Below are 20,987 nucleotides of genomic sequence, written 5' to 3' on the forward strand. Positions count from 1 at the left end.
CCGCGTAGAGCGTCGCAGGTAGCAGTGGCTGAAAAGCGCGAAAAGTAGTGACGAGCGCAGAGAATTCGCCAAGGATTGGGAGTGGGAGTCGGGCGCAAAGTCAAAGAAACGCAGAGAATACGAAGGATAAGAATAATTTATATAAATTATTAAAGAGAAAGCATACAGAGTAGTAAATCGGTAAAGAGAGAGAGAAGCGAGCAGGCAAGCGAGAGAGAGCTAATCGAGTCGGTACTTACAATGAGGCGTCAATGGCCAGGCCCTCCGTACGGTAAACGCTCGCTCGCTGAACAGCGTTCCCGGACGCCGGTTGCAGTGGTGACGAAATGTGGGCTACCTAGCGCTACGTCCTTGCACGCATACACCGTCGTGTCAAAGTGTCGCACCACTGCACGCACTCGCGAATAATCTAAGGCAATGCCGGGTCGGAAGTCCGAACCCGCAAAAAAGGCAAACTCTTTAGCGCTCGCTCAAACACGTGTCGCCCGTGTTACGTCCGCCAGTCAATTACCGCGGGAGGCGTCCCCACTCTTTCATCGCGCTTTTCGGCAGCGCGACCCCACGCATACACGCGTACACGCGGACGCGGCTCTCCCTGCTTATAGGCTCGTTAATAGACCTAGCGCGCTCTCTCTCTTACCTTATACTTCGGCGTCGCGGGCTGCTGCAGGCTGCTGTATAATATAATGTAAATCCAAATACAGTATAAGTATATAAATTATGTATATGCATGCGTGGGAAGAGAGAGACATAACGAATGAATTAAATTCGTTATATAGTATATATGGTAAAACTATGGAAAACGTTCGCAAACATGTTGATGTCAAACTTTTAACGAAGTGGGATGGTCGATAAGGTGTGGAAGCTTTTGTTTCAAAACCTAACTTTCACAGTAGATCAATTTTTGATGAAAACTTGACAGCGGTTCAGTTGCGTAAAATTCAAGTATACTTGAATAAACCCATTTATATTGGTCTTACAGTATTAGACGTATCCAAAACATTAATGTACAGCTTTCACTATGATTATATGAAAAAGATATATGGAAAAAATTGTAAACTCCTCTATATGGAGACTGATAGTTTTATACATTTGGTAAAGTGTCTGAATTTTTATGATGATATGAAAGCTAACATCAATTATTTTGACACTTCTGACTATCCTACTGAAAATGTATTCAATATGCCAAGAGTCAATAAGAAGGTTGTTGGATTAATGAAGGATGAGTGTAATGGAAATATACTAACAGAATTTATTGGCTTGAGGAGTAAAATATACTGTACTCGTGTAAATGGTTCAAAAAAAGTTAAAGGTGTGATGGCTTCTGTTGTCAAGAAAACTATTGACTTTGATCATTATTTGGACTGTTTACAAAATTTAAGTATTCATAAAAGAGAGCAATGTATGATCAGATCTAAATTGCACAATGTTGAAACTATTCGACAGAGAAAGATTGCATTGAGTCCTTATGATGATAAGAGACATCTAATTCCTAACAGTACTGATACATTTGCACATGGACATTACAAAATCGAGTAAGTTGTATATTTATATTTTTAAAACATAGAACAGATATATAATTAGACTCAATCAGTGTTATTTAATTTCAGAGAAAAACCATACAAGTCTGTACGTTTTCAAGAAAAAATTCAAATACATCAGATGGTTACGTGGGCATATGCACATCGAACTGCTCGACAAAGAGAATGGATGCAGATGGCTTGTGATCACGGTGGGAGGGAATGAAAAAGAAGTTTCGCTGCCATGCCGACGAAAACTGAATTAGTAGTTTCTTTCAAAATATAATTACATGTTAAAAAAACCTGGAATCAGAATCGTAGCTGATTGTCTACAAGTTATTTCGGTAATGTACTAAGAAAATTTTTTTTTCCTATTAAATAGCAATGGGCTCATGTTTTTATTTCCAATTATATTTTTTTCTTTTTCTATATTACTTTTAACACTGAATCTCAAATAAGCAACAAATAAAGTATGTAGTGGTAATGAAAAAAATTTTTTTTTAATTTCAAAGTAATTATTTTATTAATAAAGGCATTTATATAACAAACGAGTATAAATATATTAATGAAAACACATATTTTTCATGAATATGATATCACAACAAAAAATTAACATATTAAAAATAAATTGCAAATTTTTGTACAACAAAAACGTCTCATAAATCAGCAGGTCTCTAATTATTTACAAATGTCTAGAAGAAAATTCAACTACTGCTTTTTTCAATCTATTAATATATCAAGTACTATGCACATTATTAATTTTATACTTGTTCCAATACTTGAGAAATTCCCTATGGATCGATTCACCTGCTTGCTCTGACCACAATCCTAGGCCGCTATTAGAATCTAAGAACGCGAAACACTGTTCAAGATGTGCTGCGAGCACGTGAATTTTCAATATTTCTGATATTTCCGTCGCTAAAAAAGATTTTTGCAGTTCTCTAATCTGTAATCGTAAATTTTCTTGAAACTTGACATTACTCCTTTTGACTGAAAAGCAACTTTCAACTATTTTATTCATAGCCTTTAATGATGTAACAAACGGCACAAGTTTCAGTTTACCAACATCACCGCAAATTTCACGATCAAAAAGTTCATCCGACCGTTTTAACATTTTACGGCAAGCATTACCCTCAAAGACATCTCCATGGTAATTTTTTGAGATGAGATTTAATTTCATTGGCCAGATCAAAGCTTTTTCTTTTCCTCGAAGAGGCACCAATCCATTCCAAAATATGTGGTTAACAAAACCTTGTAAAAGATGTAACTCTGGAAGAATACATTTTTCTAACACATAAATTTCATCATTCTCTTCAAACAAAGGATTATTCACAGTACTATTACATTTTTTGGCCAGTTTTTTATTACTTCCTAAACAGTTTTTAAATAGTTCATAATCTTGTTTTAAGTCACCGTAAGTTTTCAATTTAAAATTTTTAGATTCATCATCCATTAATTCTTTGCGACATTTTAGATCATTTAGTTGTATAAAGCAAAACGGACAGGGGCTAGTTGCAGTAGCAGTCTGCATTCCATTTACAATAAGTGTCAATTTAAAGTCAGCAACAAACTTAAAAGAAATGTCGTTGATTTTAATCAGATCAAACAATATTTTCACGTTCTCGTAAGTTTCTTTTATATCGGGAACGATGCACAATATAATCAATTTTTTTACACTTGTCAACTTGAACTTGCAACTTGAATGCTCTTTAGTGTCAAGTTTTACTTTTTTACTGGGTGGTGCACCGTCATCATCATTTTGAGGAAAAATTGACAAACAAATTTTAAAGAATTTTTGACCTCCATCTGCCATAACTTTAAAACAAGGATAACCAATAATTTCTCGTTTCTTCATAACTTTCTTAACCATTTTTTCTGCGTTTATCCAGATAACAGACCTTCTTTCTTTGTTACTATTATCAGAAACATCAAAATTAAAAAATGCAATGTCGTAAAGGTAATCTAATTGATTTGCATTTTCCGATGCATGTTTGATGTAATGACTTGGGACAGATTGCCTCCCAGATTTCGACCTTAACATACTAGTTAATTTTTTCATATGATTTAAAGATACATTTGTTTTAGTTTGAAACTCGTCTAAACTTTCTTGAGAAAAAGAAACACCATTTTTAATTTGATTTGCGTCTTTAATATAAACTTTCTTTTTGCGACCACCTGTACTCATTTCAATGAAATTTACATTAGAATTTGATTTGTTTACTTTAGCGAGAATGGTAGTTGCAATTTGCTCTTGCTGATGTGAAGGTAAACTGTCGACTATGCTACTAATGTTTTTATGTCTTATGTCTCCATGAATATTACAGCGATGTTCCTTACCCTTACCTATTTTCGTAAAACAATTTTTGCATAGTTGGATAAACTCTTTTTTTTTTCATCACTGATTGCTTGCTCAATATTTGTAGTACACTTCACTCCATACAGCCCATTTGATTTGTCTATTTTTTTCGTTATAGAACGTTTTTCACCAACTTTAAGTTTTACATGCCCTCTGTATGTTACTATCTGGCAAATATAACACTCACATTTTATGTCTTGTATCGAATCACCTTTTGTTCTTATTAATTTAGGTAGCAGTATATCTTTGTAATTTAAAATCACCGGTAGCGGTCGTGAAGAGTCGCCATTATCATGTTCTGCTAGTATTTTACGGCACGTTACGCAAACACTTGATGGGAATTTCTGATCTGATAAATCGAAATTTGCGTAAACATAGTTTTTGATTAGTTTTTCACTTCCGATAGAAATACTATAATATTTCTTTTTGCCTACTACTATTTTTCTACCGCAGCACGCACACACTTTCTTTCGGTTTTCATCGTGAGTACAAGTAGCATTTGGCATGGTGATACATAATTGGTATTGTAACTGACAATGCTTTTACATGAAAAATGAAAGACAAACTGCCAAGAAGAAAATATAACGTATACTGATTCACAGACTGGCTTTGCGAGAAATTTTCACATATCAACACTCAAATTATTCCAGTACGTTTGTTTTGATTATGTATATTGTGCAAACGCTCTAAATTCTATGTATTTACTTTTTGTTTTGATTTAGAAAAATAGCCGCTTAATTTTTGATTGATTTTATAGAGAGAATTTTGCATTTAATAAACAGAGCCACCAATGAATGCATTCATTGTGTAAATATATTTTTTGTTATGTAATAATATAAATATTTTAAACTTGAACATGTTTTTACCATTATACTCCCATAAATATGTATTACTAATACATTATCGTTGCTCATTAGTGATTCAGTGTTAAAAGTAATATAGAAAAAGAAAAAAATATAATTGGAAATAAAAACATGAGCCCATTGCTATTTAATTGGAAAAAAAATTTTTCTTAGTACATTACCGAAATAACTTGTAGACAATCAGCTAGGATTCTGATTCCAGGTTTTTTAACATGTAATTATATTTTGAAAGAAACTACTAATTCAGTTTTCGTCGGCATGGCAGCGAAACTTTTTTTTTATTCCCTTCCACCGTGTGATAGAGAACATTTTAAAATGAGAATTCATCGTTTGAGTGAAATCATTACACCAATACTATTAGAGAAATGTAAGGAATTTGAAATAAAGAAACATGAAATATATATTTTATAATATTTTATTCATTTACTATTCACATATCATCTTTATGAACATAACTATTATGAGATTCATCAAATCCCAACCATTTAATATAATAATGATCGCCACGTTTTCTTACAACTTTTTCTATCAAATAAATATCTGGATATTTTGTCCTGAGTAATTCTTCTTCATAAAATCCGCCAGCAATAGGTTTATATTGATAATCTTTCAAACGGTAGGTGAATGAAACTGTTTTCATAACTCTATCAATTGTGAAAATTTCCGTTGACCATTTGGGTGTATAACCTTTCTCAAAAATCTGCTTACTTTTGCTGACTTGTACTTTATCACCAACTTTGAATTTTGCACGTTTTGTTAGAGGTCGATGTTTTTTCAAAGACAACTGATTCAATATATCTGGTACTTTGGCTGCAGTCACTTCACTGGGCTTCATTCCAATTGTTCGATGTTTAGAATTATTGTATTGTGAAACTAGATCATGTAGTATATCGAACCACTTATAATTACCATTTAGCGAGAACTTTTTCCACATCTTATTTTTTAGAGTTTTATTAAATCGTTCACAAATCGACGCTTTCAATTTACTGTATGTAGAGTATATATGGATGTTATGTTTGGTCATTAAACTTTTGAAATCTTTATTATAAAATTCACGACCTCTGTCGAGACATATCTTCTTTTGCACTCGTGCTTTCACAAATGTAGATTCCATAGCCTTTGCAACATCTTTTCCAGTTTTTTATTTGACTGCAACACACCAAGCATACTTAGAAAAGTTGTCAATAGCACACAAGATATTCTTATAACTTTTATTCTCTCGTTCATATGGTATCATTTCAACAAGATCGATTTGCTATGTCTCATCAATATCACGAATGTCAAATGATCTACGTAGATAATTACGACGAGCTGGCTTATAAAGCTCCTCGACGACTGTTTTACGTTTGTTCTCCATTTTTCTTCAGACGTCCAAAAAGATCAATGCTCATAGCGATAATGAGCTTGAAAGCTAACTAACACTACTAATATATTATTTCAACCTCTCTCAATTCTTCGATTATAGACTGAATTTCATTCACATGATTTTGATTACAGCTGATGTTTCAGCAATTAATAATCTAAGACGTTCTACAAGCTCATTGGGATCATCCCAATATACATAATCAATATGATTATCAAGTCGTGCAATTTTGTACGGTGACTTCAAAGAAAATCCTCGGCCAGATGATGAGTTAACTGGTGTCTCTTCAATCAACTTAGAAATAATATCTCTGAATTTATGACTTGTTTGATAACGTATATCCTCTTCAGGTTTATAATACTTTTTATGTGCATTCGTTTTCTTTATAATACGACCATAGGTGTCTAATTCATCTTCAGTTATAATGGAAGTATCAGGTTTTTTCTTGAACAATAGTTCAATTAATCCAGGACTTTTTTCATAAGTATCTCTCCCTATAACAAATTTATCACCTTCAAAATTCAATGGTCTATCACCTATCATAGAAGAACCATCTTTCCATTTACGTACTCCATATATCGTATCCAATGATGTTACTTGATTCCTTTGCAACGTTGATAAATACTTGTTAAGGGAATCACTTTCAGGTGTGTGAAATTCAATAATATCATCATTTTCCTGAAGTTCATAAGCATTCGATGCTTCATCCAATCCACCATCTTTATCTGATAACTTTTCTAAAGGTTTTTTTTCTTTTTCAAACAATTGTTCTACATCATAGCTAACTTTTTCATCGTCATCTTCTTTATCTTCTTTTTTAAGTTGCAACAGTTTTTTATTTTTCAATTTTTTCTGTTGAGTAAGTTTTGTTCCATCAACCAACTTTTCAAGTGGTTCAATCATAGGCTTGAAAGTTTCTTTAACAAATTTTTCAGTTTCTAATCTGTCTGACTTCAATAAATTATATTTCTGTTGTATTGCTTCACGAGCTTTTTCCACCTGACGAAGATCACCAATCTGTTGACTTAAATCAATCATGTTGTCTACTTGTAATCCAGTTGATCACTAGCAGTTTTATGTTGAGTTATTTGCATTTATAATAAACTTATCAAAACCTTTTCTAAATCTACCAGCATCTATTTTTCGATCTTTGTCTATCACAAGAAAGCAATAATTTTCTTTCCAACATGAAGAACCAAAATATCTTTGAAACTTTAATATGACATATCAGTATTTACATGATCATTATAGATGTGTCTTAAATTCATATCATCTTGTTGAAAAACTATTAAAAAATTCACGTTGTCTCTCACTAAATGTTTAGGTACTTGAGCATATGACTGACACAAGTAAAAACAATCAACGTTTCTATGTCTTCCCATACAGTAAAATGGTTTCACATTATCTTGTTTCTCACATGCAATATCATCAAAAATCATGATAGAGTTTGGTCGTGATTCCTCTGGTGATACAACAAGATCATGCTCGCTGAAAAGTAAGTATTCAACACCTTTGATGGGTTCAAGAAGTTGCTCAAGAAATTTATATTTCGGTTGGTTCAGCGACTTAGAATATATATAAATATTTTCAAACTTCAAACCATTGGCATGGGTTAAAAGAGATAGAAGCGCCTTTGTCTTTCCACAATTAGACGCACCACAACATACTGCACGTATGCTTTCTGGCAATAAATCTCCATGCTTTTTCGATTTCTTTTCATTTTTTTCTGTCAAAGAGTCAAAATTTATCACAGGAAGCTTCAGAGACTGCTCCTTGATATCCATTTTACATCAAACTCTGAATTAAAACTGATAAATTTTACTATAAAAGAGTTTATATATATAAGTTTTGTGCATTCATTATCAAACGCTCAAACAATACTCGTCCATGAGAGAAAAAAGAAGAGGAAAACGGGTAGAGGGCTAGTGAATAACTTGATAAATAACTTACCTTTTGAAGTTCATATACCTGGTTATCAGTATTGTGGACCTGGAACAAAGCTATATAAACGATTGGTTCGCGGAGACCCTGGCATTAATCCTTTAGACGCTGCATGTAAAAATCACGACATTGCCTACTCTAAAAATAAAGATATTCAAGCACGAAACGCTGCAGACAAAGTATTAGCTAATAAAGCTTGGCAACGTATACATAGTTCTGACGCTACTTTGGGTGAAAAAGCTGCAACATACGCTGTTACAAATATCATGAAAGCAAAATCAACCTTTGGAATGGGGCTCGGCAAGAAGCATCTCAAGAAAAGGAAGAAGATTTCGAAAAAACGTTCCAAGAAGAGAAAGACTTTAAGTATGAAAAGATTAATCAGTATGACAAAGAAATCCATAACTCCTAGTAATGACTCAAAAATTGTTATTAAACGCAGCACGTAAAAATATCAAAAGTGTTAGTGGAAAGAAAAATATAAATTTACCACGAATACTTCCTATCCCAAAAGTAAGAGGTTTTCTACCTGCACTCGTTCCGGTTTTCGCAGGTCTCAGCGCTCTTAGATCTTTAGCAGGTGGTGCAGCGGGGATAGCTCAGGCTGTTAACCGAGCGAGTTCTGCCAAAAAACAATTAGAAGAACAGAAGAGACACAGTCAACATGTTGAAGCTTTAGCTATTGGTAAAGGTCTATATTTGAGACCATATAAACAAGGTTTTGGTGTAGCCTTCAATTCAACAAGTAAAGTCAAGAACACTAAAAAAAAAACTTGAAGTAAAAATACCTCATCGTCCTCAAACAGAATGTGATATAAAGAAATATGCTCTCGAATTGCAAATTGCGAACTTTCACGGTGTTTTTATGAGGAACCCTCTGCCAACGCGTCCACGATTCAACGAGTGTGCTGTTGTAAATCTTGATGATAGTTCAGGACCTGGTACGCATTGGGTAACATATCGAAAAAGTGGCAAAAATGTTTATTAGTTTGATAGTTTTGGTGATTTAAAACCAACTCTAGATCTTATGAAATATTTCAAAGTTGATCAAATCAAATACAATTATAAAAAATATCAAAATTATAATACTTATACTTGTGGTCATTTATGTTTGAAATTTTTACGTGAGTTGCTAGAACATCATGACAATTACCATTTGTATAAATACTGAGAATTGTGAATAAATAATTCAGTTTTGAACGATCACTCAACATGGTTGAATCTGTGACGTGGTCTATGCGATATTATTAGCACTCCCGGGCTAGCTAATGTCGACAACAGTTAGCATCGCATCACACGTCGCAGGAGGAGTTCCGGTTAGCTCAGGTGTACGCAATCGCAGCGCTAGCGATTGCCCGCGGAGAGGCGTGCGTTCGTACTCCTGCTTAAACCTGTAATGTACATGCAATTGGAAAGGAGGCGGGCGCCCAATAAAAGACAGCCCGGAGTTGACTTCCGTATCCCTTTATTGAACCACTCTTCTTACAACGCCGAAGGCGCGCTTCAACCTTTCACAGCGGTTGTCGCCGATTTCGCTTCGGCTCGCCTCGCCTCGCCGATGTACAAACTAGCCGGCTCCGCCGAGCCGGCTCTCGCACAGCTATGTGCTCGTTTGGGAGAGAGAGAGAGAGAGAGTAAAGTACGGCAATGCTTACGCTTATACGGTGGACATCGCGGTCCTTTCCTCGATTTGCACTCGCTCGTCCGATATTTTACCTCCTCGATATGCGCTGCCAGGAGGGGCCTTCGCCGCGTGCGCTTGCTGGGCCGAGGGTGAAGCTGTCCGTTACGGTCGTTCGTCGTCAAGGCCGCGCGCGGTCGACGGGTCTTCAGCGCTACCGCAGGAGATGCGTCGCGTGCCACGAACGGAGCGAAAAAGCCTCGGGGCCTCGCTCGCGTGATATTCGGCGGCCGATATCGTCGCCGCTTCCCACTCCGTTTCTAGTTCGCGCTTCGTGGTTACCCGTGTATGCTTGATAACCGCAAGCGCGCTGCCTTCTCTTCGGTCCTATCTCTCTCTCTCTCTCTCTGTACAAGTCGCGAGTTCGTCAGCAGCTCGTGTGCGCGGCTCCTGACGCTTGTCTGTGGTGTCGATATGTGTGACGTCGTAAGCTATCGCTTGCCACGTTACAAATCATTAACCCTCAGTTTATCTGGTAGATCATCTATACTAGAAACATATTATTTTCCACCGATAGAACTGGGTAGAGATAAAACTTATGTTCTTGGTTTGGTAGAATTATTTACATTCAATTCGATAACAAATGTTGATGTTGGACACAATAAGTTCAAAGTTGGTGACATTGAAATTGAATTACCAACAGGCAGTTATGAAATTGGTGACATAGATAAATATTTGAAAGGTTATTTGAAGTCAACAGGGATAAAACTTGAAATAAAGTCCAACAACAAAACTTTATGCAGTGAAATAACTTGTAATGAACCAATCGATTTTCAATCAAATAACTCTATTGGACGTTTGTTAGGTTTCACCAAACGGTTGTTGCCTGTAGATATAAATAATGTCTCTGACATGCTTGTTGCCATTCTCAAAGTGAACGCGCTACGCGTCGAATGTAACATAACATATGGAGCATATGTCAATCAAAATAAGGAATATATCATTCACGAATTCTTTCCAGTTGTACCACCAGGATATAAAATCATTGAAGTTCCTAAACAGATCATATATTTGCCTGTAACTGTCAAAGTTATCGATCATTTACAGCTACGTCTAATTGATCAAGATGGAAATTTAATAAACTTTCGTGGTGAAACAATCACGATCCGTTTACACATAAAAAGAGTTTTATGATGGGAATAGTTTATAATCATAAAGTAGGCAACGGCTATATAACAACTCCATCATGCGCTCAGAAAGTCAGTCATCGACGGATAGCCAAAAGTCTAACACGTCGCAACATCCAGTTCCTGAAAAATCTCGGTCTGAACGTCGTCGGAAGCGCCGCAATAAAAAGAAGAAGAAACGTGAAAAATTTGAAAAACTAACTTGTATATTTGTGTGTTTTTGTCATCTCAAAGATGGAAGAAATACTTAGTGTGCAAGCGCCTGTCATTTTTGATGAATCCATAGCTCACTATGAAGTTCATGCACACCAACCTTATAATTCACAAAATTTCAATAATAGCGATGAAATTCGCATATTGATACAACATCAAGATTTATGTCTTTTACCATCAAAAAGTTCTCTACACATCGTTGGAAAAATAAGAAGACAAGATGGTACTATTGTTACTGAAACAAAGTTCGTCAATAATGCTATATGTCACCTATTCGAAGATATCCGATATGAAATTAATGCCATTGAGATAGACAAATGTAAAAATGTTGGACTAACAAGTACGATGAAAGGTTTGGTTTCATTGAATCAAAATCAAAGTCGATTTCTGGAGAATGCTGGCTCGCTTGATATTGAAGAAACTAAGAAGATAACTGACAACAATGGTAACTTTGATGTGTCAATACCTCTTTCAATGATTTTAGGATTTTCTGAAGACTATCACAAAATTGTTGTGAATGTAAAGCATGAACTTATTCTTACTCGATCAAGAGATAATTTAAACGCAGTCATGCAAGATACTGTCAAAATTGATAATGTTGATACATATGAGCCTCTTAAAATAGAACTTACAAGAATTGAATGGTTAATGCCGTATGTAATTATGTCTGATAGACGTAAAATACAATTGTTCAGTTTCATTCAGAAAGATGCACCTATTTCTATGAGTTTTCGGTCGTGGGAACTTTATGAGTATCCAGTATTACCACAAACATCAAAACATCTTTGGACTGTAAAAACATCCAATCAATTGGAAAAACCAAGATATATTGTGTTAGATTTTCAAACAAAACTCAAGTCTGATAAAACTAAAAATTCTAGCAGATTTGATTATTGTAATGTAACCAATGTTAAACTTTTTCTGAATTCTCAGCAATATCCATATAGAAATTTGAATCTTGATATAAGTAACAATCAATACTCTGTCTTATATGATATGTATGCTCAATTCCAATTGAACTATCACAATAGAGACTGTATGTTCAATCCACTTTTAGATCGAAAACAATTTATCACACATGCACCATTAATAGTGATAGATTGTTCAAAGCAAAATGAATCTTTGAAACAAGCTACTGTCGATGTACGTCTTAAGTTTAAAACCAAAAATGATGTGCCAGCGGAAACAGCTGCATATTGTTTGATTTTACACGATCGAATAGTTAAGTATAATCCTATAAGTGGTCATGTAACCAAACTTGTATAACTCGTATAATAGATATGTATACTTTTTCTGAATACGTGACTCTAATTGAAGAACTTGAGAAAAAAGCACTTGGATTGAGATATCTTGGTGTATATTTACTTGAATTTGTAAAACGATAAAGTTTTTATCAATGTAACAGAATATTGCATAAATAAAACCCAAGTCGAATAAATACTTCAGTCTTTTTCATTCATTTCAACGATGAGCATTGATGTGTTTGGACGCAAACTTGGTAGAGCTGACGAATTAAACTTGAAAAATTTACATGAGAATCTGTTAGTCGAACTAAAAAATATTAAAGATACTATATTAAAGTTAAAAGCTGAATTAAAAGAAATGAGTTTATTGATCGATATTCATCGAGAGGAACTTGATATAAAATTTCTAGGGGTACATTCAGACATTGACAAGTTGAAGCAAAGTCAGTTACCCCCACCATGATGTGCTTGCAGCTTGTATAAAGAAGCTTGGCTCATGAACCACACCTCATTCACTTTTTGCACCACAGCTCATTCACCTTCTGTAGCAGCACCAGCTCAATCATGACACAATTTATTGATTTCATTCAAGCTAAGGTATTAGCCAGCTTGAATACACATATTATTTCTATGTTTGATGGTACAGACCCTACGACTCAAAAAGAGATGGATTCCTTAGAATATTACTATGACGAAGGTGTAGAATTGATAACATATGCTTATTATTATGAATATTCAGAGAAAGATTGCAGAAAAATTGAATACTCCATAGCCTTGTTGAAAGCTCTTTGGTATATGAAAGATTACCAGAAGACAATTGGTCATGGAAATGTTTATATTCATGATTTTAAACTAGATGATATTCCAAGTGCTATTCAAAGTAGGTTAGCTACACAAACATTGACGAATATTCGTTATTCAATAAACAAGGTTTTTTTCAAATATGTGGCTGAATGTGTTCAAGCCACGGTATTTAATTTGGTCAAAACGGCATTTCTAAGGGAAGTAGACATTGTTTTTACAGCTGTGTATCAAGAACAAATTAGCAATCAATCTCCAAAAAAAATAAAAGTCAAGCTGTTCAAAGTGGAAACTATTCCTTTTTACTCGACTCAAACCTATCAGAAATGGTTTGAAGAAAAAGTACAAGAACCTCTGATGACTGTGATGGAAAAATTTGAACGTAACTATCCTTCTTACTCTTTCGAATTTATGACAAATGCAGTTGTCAGCTATTATAAGTAGCGCAGTTTGAGCATCATCAGATCATTCAGCACCAAACATTCAAATAATATGGACCGCTATCCAAACGTGAAGTACTCTCGTCTTCTGCAAATCAACAGTTCGACAACGAAAAGAAAAAAACAAATAATCATATGTACATGTATAATCATTGTAAGCATATAATCATCACGCTCGACCTCAATAATTGTTTAGTTGTTTATAATTTATGATAATAAATAGATTTTTTTTCATGTAAATTATATCTCTGTTTATTTAATAAACCTAACCTCGAAAGTTGATAATAAAAAACTTTTATACTTACACAGAGCTACACTTTCTACTCAATCATAATCAATCAGCATAAAGCAAACATTTTTTTTTTATTTTGGCATGGAACAAGGGGCATGGGGCATGGAGCATGGGGATGGAGGCATGCACGTCGATAATACAAGAGTCGGTAACTGCCAGCGGAGGGCATGGGATCTGCACGTCGATACAAGAGTCGGTAATTGCCGGCGGGGCGCATGGGATCTGCACGTCGGTACACAGTCGGTCGCAAACAATTCCCGTCAAGCAGGTCGATATACATCGGTCGATAAAGCAGCTCAGAGATCGCCAATGTGAGGATTTATAACGTTAACGATCGTCGGTAGAGTAGGCATCGAAAAATCGCATGGTAAGTGGCTCAGGATCCCCTTAGCCCCTACTACTACCCGTTTCTGAGACAAGATCCTCGTGCCGTCGGGCCGCAGCCGTGGGTGGCTAAAAATCACCCGTAGTCCCCTGTTCTCCGTTTGATATTCTCTCGAACGACTCCATCTAGGACTTCGCTCTCCCTTTTCTCTTTCATTTCCTGTAGGTGATTGCGCGAGGTCGACGTACGACGACGACGAGGAAGGACACAGCGGGGAAACCACCCGATAACCACAGCGACCAGGAAGGGACCCCTCCCCCCCCCCGACAGCCGATGCTACACCGCTACCTGCCCTCCTAACGCAAGGACACTGTAACTGGCGCCCAACTAAAAATAAAAGCTGCATATATAGGCTGACTGCGACTCTGGCGGCGGACGAGGTCGGAAAAAGATGGACTACTACTCATACTTTATTTTTCCTCTCCTCTTGTCCCGTCGCAAATGGCGTCCAACGTGGGGCCCACGCCATCGGAATAGTTAACGTCTAGTAGCTAGAGTAGTGCTCCCCGATCCGACCAAGTGGTGTACCACGACAGCGAGTCCGACGATAACTAGCGAAGCGAAAATTTGAAGAAAATTGGCGAATGCTGTGATATAACTTTATTATTGTATGTTTATTTGTTAATATATATTATATGTTTATTATTTGTTTAGTTTCAAAACTAGACCGAGTATTAAACCAGGAGACCACAGTGCTTGACGCATTAACAGTTTGGCGTAAGATGGCATCCAATACGAGTATAGGAATACCAACCTCAAGGACCGAAGAGGTAGTTACCCTTGGAGGACCAGAGGATCAGCCATGAAACAACATGAGGATGTGGGACACCTTAAGAAAGTCACACGCTGGACGAGAGATAGCAGTGACAATTAAGGAGATGACACTTGACAAGGTACACGGGGAGATGGAGAGACTTAGACTCCCTATAGCAGGGATACCTGATGTTGACCGCCTGAAATATCTGCGGTACCGACTGCGGGAGCAGCAGATAAAACCGGACCATCGGATTAAAGGGTCCTTACATCTCAGCACCTTTCCAGCATATTGCACTGTATTATGGCGCCCTGTGGAAATCAGTAGTGACGCTCAGACGCACCAATCGGAATCCACAGCAACAGAGGGACGAAGTCACCCAAGGCGCAAGCCTACCAAGACTACTGAGGAGAGTGATCGTGACCAGGATGCTCGACCAGAAGCGAAGGCGCACAAGGTTCATCCACTCTCTAAAATGTCTAGCCAAGTTAATCCACCCGACCTTGCTGACCGTAGTACTTCAGAGGACGTCACTGCTGATTCGACAGGAAGGTTACGACGATCTAACCGTACCCATCAAGCCTCAGCAATCACTGGAGCACGCAATAATAAGAAGGCCGACGCTGTCGTAGAACAGCCGGCTAGGAAGGGTAGAAACCTACGGAGGTTGCCGCCACTTGAGACAGCCACCAAGAGTGAGATGCACCTAGAACCTTAGAACCTCAGAGCGAACAGGAGCTATTCGCCGAGTTACTCGAACGAAGAAAGGTGTCGCTGAATAGTAAAGCAGACGAAGGGACTGATACTGGCGAGCAAGTCGTGAGGAAGAGTCAAAGGATTGGCCGAGACGAAGGGTCCTTTCGGAGAGCAGACCTGAACCGGTCCCTGCTTCAGTTGGAAGACGAAGACCGAATGGTACTACCAACTGAACCAGAAACTAACCGGAAGGATAATCTGATCGGTTATAACCGGGACAGACCTAGGACATTGTGTAATAGACAGCCGCGTCCTAATAAAGACCGACCCACCAGTTGGCTCCGCCAAGCGAAGACATCTGCCCATGTGAATGCCTCACGGGTTAGCGAATTGAGCCCGGAGTCATCGGATGATACGACAAGTGAGAGCGATAGGAGGATGTCCCCGCGTAAACCCTCTTCGAATCAGCCTAAGCGAAGACACTCTAAATATTCGAGCTCGGATCAACGTAGCGATAGACATAGTAATCGATCGCACACGACCGACTACAGATTCCCTTATCAACATATCAGATAGCCAACTAAATCGATTCGCTCCGTCAAGTACAAGTCGAAGCAAGTGAGCCCGAGTCCTATACGATCACATAGGAGCGACCGTGACTTATCGAAGCCTAGTGCATACCATGCACACGAGAGCCACAGTCGAAGACATAGGCATATGAGAGTTGATCAGCATTCAAGACGTTTCCATCGAAGTAGGGATTCGTCTTCAGATTCGGACAACAGCAGTGAGCGAGACAATCCAGCACGCCACCACAAACCAGCTAATGTCCATTCACATCACCGTCGCAGATATAACCGCGACCATTGGCAGGAATCCTAACGCTACGCATTCGAGACTAGTGAATCCGAGTATTCGAGCGACCTTCAGAGTAGCCGTGATCGACGGCGTCCGCACCGGCACAAGCATAACGAGGAATACGACTTAGCTAAACGCGATTTGAGAAATATAAGAATACTGGAAAGAGGAAGATTAAATACAATGGATCAGATGGCCCAAAAGAGTTCATTAGATAAGTTGAGGAAGTTAAGGCCCAGACCGGAATGACCAGCAGCGATTTACTGCACGTGATATCGTCCACATTCACCAAGGAAGTCGCATCCTGGTACCATAGCCTGGCCAAGGAAATTCACTGCTGGAAAGATTTAAAACGAGCCTTGTGAGACCACTATGGACGCAGACTGACTGATGATGATATTGAAGAGGAGCTGCGACGTCGATCACAAGCCCAAGACCAAAAGCCAAAGGCCAGGGAACGCGGGAAGGTCAAATAACCACGATACCCAAAGAGCCTCCTGACACACCAATGATGGCCCAGGTTATGTCATCAGTGAATCCACACCAGTATTTAGGATTACCACCAGTACCTTCGACAGCCTCCGCTCCGACTTCGAACGGTATGACGGATTCGAAACACCCTCAGCCGAATCAAGGGTATGAGTCTCAATGGTTACGACGCTCGATTCTACTCCTACGACCGCCTGTCAACTCTCAGCCGCCCCAGCCGGACCGCCAGCCCTATAGGCCTGATCAATGTAGAGCGTGCCCAGATGATCATGATTATAGAATATGCCCGAGAAGGAAATGTTATTTTTGCTATGAGCCTGGAGATACGAGGGTGGTCCGATAAGTACTTAGCCTCACCGCACGATGGCGCCACTCTCGCAAAAGAAATATTCTATCACGTAGTACAACCTTCTCGATAGTTACTATCAAGATTTCAGCCGGATCAGAGTTGTAGTATATTTTTGAGAGCGTGTGAAAGCAAGTGTGTCCGTTGATTTTTGAAAAATGGAAAAAGAGTAGTATCGGTCGGTGATTCGATTCTTGTTTTTGGAAAGGAAATCGCGCAGCGAAATCAAAAAGCGCTTGGATGCTGTGTATGATGACTCTTCTTCTTCGATGGCGACCGTCAAAAATTGGTTTAACGAGTTTCAACGTGGTCGCACGTCGATTTTTGAAGAGCCACGTCCAGGTGCTCCGAAAACGGCTACCATGGAGGATAACGTGACAAAAATTCACGATCTCGTATTGGCAGATCGACGATTGAAAATGCGCAAGATAGCTAAGATCGTAGGCATCTCAAAAGACCGCATGGGTCATGTCCTGCATGAAATTTTGGGCATGAGAAAGCTGTCGGCGCGATGGGTGCCTCGTTTGCTCACTCCGGACAACAATTGTAACCGTGAGACAACTTCAGAGCAATATCTCACGCTGTTTAAGCGCAATCCGAAGGAGTTTTTGCGTCGTTTCGTGACAGTCGACGAAACATGGATCCACTGGTATACACCAGAGATCAAGGAATAGTCGAAACAGTGGACTTTACCCGGCGAAAGTGCTCCGAAGAAGGCGAAAACTGCCCCATCGGCCGGAAAGGTGATTGCCACCGTTTTCTGGGATTCACAAGGTGTGATCTACATCGACTACCTGGAGAGGGGTAAAACGGTCACAGGGCTGTACTATGCCGAATTATTGGGCCGATTCGACGTCGAATTGCAGAAAAACGGCCCCATTTGCCGAAGAAAAAAGTGCTCTTCTACCATGACAACGCACCGGCTCACACCTCCGCCGTCGCCATGGCCAAATTAGTCGAATTAGGCTACGAACTGCTGCCTCATCCACCGTATTCTCCAGATTTAGCCCTGTGTGACTTCTTTTAATTTCCAAACTTGAAAAAGTCACTCGCCGGGCAGAAATTTGAGTCGAATGAGGAGGTAATCGCTGCCACGGAAGCCTACTTTTCAGATCTCGAGGACACGTATTTTTCAGACGGGTTAAAGAAGTTGGAGCATTGCTGGATCATGTGTATCGAACTAAAAGGAGACTATGTTGAAAAATAAAACGCTACTTTTCCAAAATTATCGTTTTTCTTTTGTAGGCTAAGTACTTATCGGACCACCCTCGTATGGCAGGACAGTGTCCGAATAGAGCTGCCCTTTTTCCGAAAGACCGACAGCAAGAGTTGAAAGGAATGTTCTGCCAAGTGTGTAAGCTACCAGAAGCGCCATTCGACTTCTGCAAGAACTGCACAACGCTTTTGAGAAGGATGCACAATGGAAGGCAGAGGATGAGAAAATAGAGAGTTGGCGCACTGGACGAGGCAAAGCGATAACAGACGTAGAACTTATGGACCAACCCGAAATCGAAACTCCTCAATTGACCCTGCAGACGAGATCTGAGGAGTCAGACATGCCCATCGACCGACCTCTCTGGACGGACGACGAACCTCTGAGCAAGCTACTGCTGACGCTCGAGACGCCTGACACTCTCATCCTGCAACTTCCTACCAAATGCATCCCGACCGACTCAAGGGTAGAGAACGCTACGTACCCACCCCTGAGTGAGAAGAAGCTGGAAAATCTGGACTTCATTGACCGGGCCGTGGAGATATCGGACCCTAGGCTGTTCAATGACCAGGTTTCCGGTGACCGACCTGCAAGAGAGCGAGTAATAAGCGTAGGCAAATACCCCTGGGAGTCAGGCCAGATGGATGTAGGCCCCAAGGGGAAAGATGAAGAAGAGCTTTCACCCGACCCTGAGGACAGCACAAATAACTAAGAGCTGGGGGCGACGAGCAAGTTAGCAAACTCCAGGGAGTCAGGTCAGATGGATGTAAACCCCAGGAATATGAAGCAACAGCGCACGATTATCATTAGCCCTGAGGAAAACTACGACAATTCAGGAAAACGGATGCCAGAGAGACCGATGGAAAGATTAAAACGGTGACCTTCGCTGATTCAGTGGACAGCAGAAATAACTCGGAGTCACACGCGAACTCTTAAGGGGAGGAGGGCACCCAGCTATGCGGGCCGGCCGACTGCTCAGGAAAGACTACATTATTCGTCGCCGGATTGACCGATCGATCAGACGAGTCCAGAACTGACCAAAATGGGGCTACAAATAAGCTAGGGACCCTTCAGGTAAAGAGCGCAGTTTGCGACAACCGTCTATTCATCCCTATCGCAATTGGTAAGATAGTATACGACGCCCTGATAGACTCAGGTGCGTCAGTATCTATCATTGGACCCACGATCACGACTCAGTACCGAGACCGAGTAATACCGCGTTTTAGTGAAGTACAAGGGGTGACCGGGGTAATTGAAAGAACAGAAGGAGAGCTACCACTCCAAGTAAGCTGTGATGGGCATACGGCGAGGCTTAACTTCAAAGCGATGACTAACCTGACCGGAACGCCAATCATACTAGGATTAGATTTCTTGACTGAATGGGACATGGTGTTACTATTCAAGGACTAGAAATGGGGAGGGCATGGGGGACGATGGCACTATTTGAGACCTCGTAAACCAAACGATGCTACAGCCTTCTCTGCGGAGCTCATAGAAATGACGACCGCCCAGACCGCAAGGCTGAATGAAGTAACAGAGAGGCTGTTCCCACCTGAGACTGACCAGTTAGGACGCACGCCTATAGTGAAACATTTGATCGACGTAGGGGACTCTAAGCCAGTTAGGCAAGGAGTACGCAGGATGTCACCACTGGTGCAGAAGATTGTCCGAGAAGAGATTAAGAGGATGTATGACCTAGGGATCATAAGACCGTCTAAGAGTGCCTGGAGGAGTGCACCTGTAATGATCCGAAAGCCTGACGGGACCTGGAGGTTCTGCATTGAATATCGAGATCTGAACAAGGTGACCCGCAAAGACGCGTACCCGCTTCCAAATATGGACTCAATATTGGACCGACTTAGACATACGCGATATATTAGTAAGATAGATCTACGACAAGCATACGAGGTGTGATCAAAAAATAAGGTGAATATTTATTTTTCTCAAAAAATATTTATTTATTCATCAATTTTTATTTTATCTCCTTCAAAGTAATCCCCCTCGGATATAATGCACTTGTGCCAACGCTTTTTCCAATCCTCAAAGCATTTCAAAAAATCATTTTTTGTGATCTTGTTTAGTTCATCCTTCGATGCCGTCTTTATCTCCTCAATCGTGGCAAAACGCCGTCCTTTCATGGGCCTCTTCAGTTTTGGGAACAAGAAGAAGTCACAGGGGGCCAGATCTGGGGAATACGATGCCTGTGGCATCGTTACTGTGTTGGTTTTAGCCAAAAATTCGCGCACAAGCAACGATGTGTGAGCAGGGGCGTTATCATGGTGCAAAAGCCAATTTTTATTTTTCCACAAATTCGGACATTTCTGGCGGATTTCTTCGCGCAAATTGCGCATAACTTGCAGGTGATATTCCTTATTTACTGTTCTACCCTGTGGCAAGAACTCATG

Source organism: Phymastichus coffea, unplaced genomic scaffold (genome assembly GCF_024137745.1).
Source record: "Phymastichus coffea isolate CEN01 unplaced genomic scaffold, Cenicafe_Pcof_1.1 PCOF00022, whole genome shotgun sequence".
Classification (NCBI taxonomy): Eukaryota; Metazoa; Arthropoda; class Insecta; order Hymenoptera; family Eulophidae; genus Phymastichus; species Phymastichus coffea.